The 5,306-nt window shown below is 45.2% G+C and overlaps 2 non-coding genes across 2 annotated transcripts; both read right to left on the bottom strand.

Moving 5' to 3' along the window:
- Positions 1–1,334: 1,334 nt before the first annotated feature.
- Positions 1,335–1,525, bottom strand: LOC130315559 (U2 spliceosomal RNA). The gene has a single exon (XR_008863034.1). It is a non-coding gene; the product is annotated as a U2 spliceosomal RNA (small nuclear RNA).
- Positions 1,526–3,609: 2,084 nt separating this feature from the next.
- Positions 3,610–3,800, bottom strand: LOC130315558 (U2 spliceosomal RNA). Its single transcript, XR_008863033.1, has one exon. It is a non-coding gene; the product is annotated as a U2 spliceosomal RNA (small nuclear RNA).
- Positions 3,801–5,306: the final 1,506 nt, after the last annotated feature.

Raw genomic sequence — 5,306 nt, 5'->3', positions numbered from 1 at the left:
AGTGATGTCAGTGGTATTGAGTGACATCACAGCACAGTGCTAAGGCTCCTGGGCCTGGACACAGCAGCGGCTGCAATATCTCAACGGAGAATACGTTTATATATATGTGTGTGTGTGCGCGTATATATATATATATATATATATATATATATATATATATATATATTTCTCCGCCGAAATCACTTTTAAACCCATTTCCACCTTTTTTTCCCTTCTCTTCCTCTTACTTTTTTTTCACGTTTTTTTACGTTTTTCTCCTTTTCGCCTCTTTTCTGGGCGTATTATTCTTCTTTTTCTTCTTTTTTTTCGTCTAATGCATACCCCATCAGTGCAGCAATGCTTATTCAATACCGCCAGCAGATGGAGACACTGGGGGATAATTTTCTAAGGATTTATACTGATTTTTCCTGTCTGAATTTGTCGCACAGAAAGTTGCAGGCCAAATATGTGTGACATTTCTGCGACTTTAGCTTCTAGAGCATTTTTACAACATTATACATAGGTGCTGAATACATAAAAAGCGACTGTTCAGCGACAGACAAGTCGCATCGGCTGAAAGTAGGCCAGAATGTCAGTCCATGTTGGAGCAGGTTTAGATACAGTCTAAAGCATAGATCTCAAAGTCTGTGCACAGAATTTAGCAAGGGCCTCGCACCTTCTGATGCATCAGGTAGGTGCACAATAGCATAGCCTAACCCTCTGTACTTTGGTCTATATTGATGCGGGACATAGACAGCCAGCTGATGACCAATCCATTAGTGCAATGGATGGCTGGAAGCATTTGTCTTTGCCTTTGCAATACCACAGAAGCAATGCATGGTCAATGTACAGCAATGACACACCTGTGTGAACAGCCAGGAGACCCCCCCCCCCCATGTTATGTTACATAGTTACATAGTTAGTACGGTCGAAAAAAGACATATGTCCATCAAGTTCAACCAGGGAATTAAGGGGTAGGGGTGTGGCGCGATATTGGGGAAGGGATGAGATTTTATATTTCTTCATAAGCATTAATCTTATTTTGTCAATTAGGAACATTCAGCACCCACCCGCTATCAAGGCAGCTGCCTATCATGTCATGCCCTACCTGCACAGGTGTGCTGGCTACTCAAATGATCCAATTAAGGAGGCCATTTAGTCAGCAGCAGCAGAAGTCCTGTGCCTGGACGCTCCAACAGCGGCCAGACACAAGCAGAAGCAGAAGCAGCAGCAGCACCACCTTTTGTTTTTTGGCTGCAGCAGCAGCAGCAGCAAGGCCCACAGGGCTGGCTAGCTGGCTAGCCAGCAAGCAGGTAGCAATGAAAGTAGGAATCTTTCTTTTTAACCCTGTAAGGGGGTGGTGCACTGTACCCGAAGATACTGCCATATCGGGTCAATGCATAGGGCGACGGAAGCAAGCTTCGAAATCGGCCCCCGTTCTCAAAAATCCATTTAATATATGGTCCCCAGATAGGGGACGTATCAGATATTAAACTGATAAGAACAGATACTACACTTGATCTTAGCCAAAAGGCCGAGAAGCGATAACCGTGAAAGGGGCGGGCCCAACAAGGTCCCCTTCATGGGCACTATCACTGCTTGCTGTCAGGGAGGCTGCCAGACAATTTTCCATGCACACTCTGGGCTGGGGGGCAGTCAACCACCAGTACACACAGCAGAACCTAAACCCATACCATTATTGCTAAGCAGCTAGACAGGGGCCCATTGCACTCCCACGGGGCCTTTTTAAATGCAATCCATAACCCGGATTTGCCAGGAACCCTTCTTACTCCTCCTACTTGCATGTGACACTGGGCTTAGGATCTGCATAGGAAACACACACACAAGCACACACCTACCTTTGTTGCCTGCAGATGCCTCCTTGGCTGTCCCCAAACGGTATCAAACCAACACCCACGGGAAGCTGTAAGCATAGAGGACATGTGCACCCCATTGGACTTACCTGTGTGGGTTAAACCCGGGTTATTTGACAACCTATGGCGGTGATGGTTCTGCTCAGGCAGAGCAGTGCTGATGCTCCTCATAAAGCTGTCGCTGCTGTGAAGGTTCTAGGTGACATCACAAATCCCTATGGTTACATACACAACAAAGCTGGGTTGTTGTTGTTTACACTCTGCAAGGCCTGTGGAAGTGAGTGACATCATAGCACTGTAGTTCTGAGGGTTCTAGATGGATGCAACAATCTCCTGTTGCTTCTATGAAGGCCATAATAGACGACATCACCAAACAGCTCCATAGTCACATACACAGCAAAGGAGAGATGTTGTTTACACCTAGTGATGTCAGTGGTATTGAGTGACATCACAGCACAGTGCTAAGGCTCCTGGGCCTGGACACAGCAGCGGCTGCAATATCTCAACGGAGAATACGTTTATATATATGTGTGTGTGTGCGCGTATATATATATATATATATATATATATATATATATATATATATATTTCTCCGCCGAAATCACTTTTAAACCCATTTCCACCTTTTTTTCCCTTCTCTTCCTCTTACTTTTTTTTCACGTTTTTTTACGTTTTTCTCCTTTTCGCCTCTTTTCTGGGCGTATTATTCTTCTTTTTCTTCTTTTTTTTCGTCTAATGCATACCCCATCAGTGCAGCAATGCTTATTCAATACCGCCAGCAGATGGAGACACTGGGGGATAATTTTCTAAGGATTTATACTGATTTTTCCTGTCTGAATTTGTCGCACAGAAAGTTGCAGGCCAAATATGTGTGACATTTCTGCGACTTTAGCTTCTAGAGCATTTTTACAACATTATACATAGGTGCTGAATACATAAAAAGCGACTGTTCAGCGACAGACAAGTCGCATCGGCTGAAAGTAGGCCAGAATGTCAGTCCATGTTGGAGCAGGTTTAGATACAGTCTAAAGCATAGATCTCAAAGTCTGTGCACAGAATTTAGCAAGGGCCTCGCACCTTCTGATGCATCAGGTAGGTGCACAATAGCATAGCCTAACCCTCTGTACTTTGGTCTATATTGATGCGGGACATAGACAGCCAGCTGATGACCAATCCATTAGTGCAATGGATGGCTGGAAGCATTTGTCTTTGCCTTTGCAATACCACAGAAGCAATGCATGGTCAATGTACAGCAATGACACACCTGTGTGAACAGCCAGGAGACCCCCCCCCCCCATGTTATGTTACATAGTTACATAGTTAGTACGGTCGAAAAAAGACATATGTCCATCAAGTTCAACCAGGGAATTAAGGGGTAGGGGTGTGGCGCGATATTGGGGAAGGGATGAGATTTTATATTTCTTCATAAGCATTAATCTTATTTTGTCAATTAGGAACATTCAGCACCCACCCGCTATCAAGGCAGCTGCCTATCATGTCATGCCCTACCTGCACAGGTGTGCTGGCTACTCAAATGATCCAATTAAGGAGGCCATTTAGTCAGCAGCAGCAGAAGTCCTGTGCCTGGACGCTCCAACAGCGGCCAGACACAAGCAGAAGCAGAAGCAGCAGCAGCACCACCTTTTGTTTTTTGGCTGCAGCAGCAGCAGCAGCAAGGCCCACAGGGCTGGCTAGCTGGCTAGCCAGCAAGCAGGTAGCAATGAAAGTAGGAATCTTTCTTTTTAACCCTGTAAGGGGGTGGTGCACTGTACCCGAAGATACTGCCATATCGGGTCAATGCATAGGGCGACGGAAGCAAGCTTCGAAATCGGCCCCCGTTCTCAAAAATCCATTTAATATATGGTCCCCAGATAGGGGACGTATCAGATATTAAACTGATAAGAACAGATACTACACTTGATCTTAGCCAAAAGGCCGAGAAGCGATAACCGTGAAAGGGGCGGGCCCAACAAGGTCCCCTTCATGGGCACTATCACTGCTTGCTGTCAGGGAGGCTGCCAGACAATTTTCCATGCACACTCTGGGCTGGGGGGCAGTCAACCACCAGTACACACAGCAGAACCTAAACCCATACCATTATTGCTAAGCAGCAAGACAGGGGCCCATTGCACTCCCACGGGGCCTTTTTAAATGCAATCCATAACCCGGATTTGCCAGGAACCCTTCTTACTCCTCCTACTTGCATGTGACACTGGGCTTAGGATCTGCATAGGAAACACACACACAAGCACACACCTACCTTTGTTGCCTGCAGATGCCTCCTTGGCTGTCCCCAAACGGTATCAAACCAACACCCACGGGAAGCTGTAAGCATAGAGGACATGCCTGCACCCCATTGGACTTACCTGTGTGGGTTAAACCCGGGTTATTTGACAACCTATGGCGGTGATGGTTCTGCTCAGGCAGAGCAGTGCTGATGCTCCTCATAAAGCTGTCGCTGCTGTGAAGGTTCTAGGTGACATCACAAATCCCTATGGTTACATACACAACAAAGCTGGGTTGTTGTTGTTTACACTCTGCAAGGCCTGTGGAAGTGAGTGACATCATAGCACTGTAGTTCTGAGGGTTCTAGATGGATGCAACAATCTCCTGTTGCTTCTATGAAGGCCATAATAGACGACATCACCAAACAGCTCCATAGTCACATACACAGCAAAGGAGAGATGTTGTTTACACCTAGTGATGTCAGTGGTATTGAGTGACATCACAGCACAGTGCTAAGGCTCCTGGGCCTGGACACAGCAGCGGCTGCAATATCTCAACGGAGAATACGTTTATATATATGTGTGTGTGTGCGCGTATATATATATATATATATATATATATATATATATATATATATTTCTCCGCCGAAATCACTTTTAAACCCATTTCCACCTTTTTTTCCCTTCTCTTCCTCTTACTTTTTTTTCACGTTTTTTTACGTTTTTCTCCTTTTCGCCTCTTTTCTGGGCGTATTATTCTTCTTTTTCTTCTTTTTTTTCGTCTAATGCATACCCCATCAGTGCAGCAATGCTTATTCAATACCGCCAGCAGATGGAGACACTGGGGGATAATTTTCTAAGGATTTATACTGATTTTTCCTGTCTGAATTTGTCGCACAGAAAGTTGCAGGCCAAATATGTGTGACATTTCTGCGACTTTAGCTTCTAGAGCATTTTTACAACATTATACATAGGTGCTGAATACATAAAAAGCGACTGTTCAGCGACAGACAAGTCGCATCGGCTGAAAGTAGGCCAGAATGTCAGTCCATGTTGGAGCAGGTTTAGATACAGTCTAAAGCATAGATCTCAAAGTCTGTGCACAGAATTTAGCAAGGGCCTCGCACCTTCTGATGCATCAGGTAGGTGCACAATAGCATAGCCTAACCCTCTGTACTTTGGTCTATATTGATGCGGGACATAGACAGCCAGCTGATGACCAATCCAT

Source organism: Hyla sarda, unplaced genomic scaffold, assembly GCF_029499605.1.
Source record: "Hyla sarda isolate aHylSar1 unplaced genomic scaffold, aHylSar1.hap1 scaffold_188, whole genome shotgun sequence".
Taxonomy (NCBI): domain Eukaryota; kingdom Metazoa; phylum Chordata; class Amphibia; order Anura; family Hylidae; genus Hyla; species Hyla sarda.
Note: the sequence above shows the minus strand (reverse complement) of the source record. Positions and strands in the feature narration are given on the sequence as shown.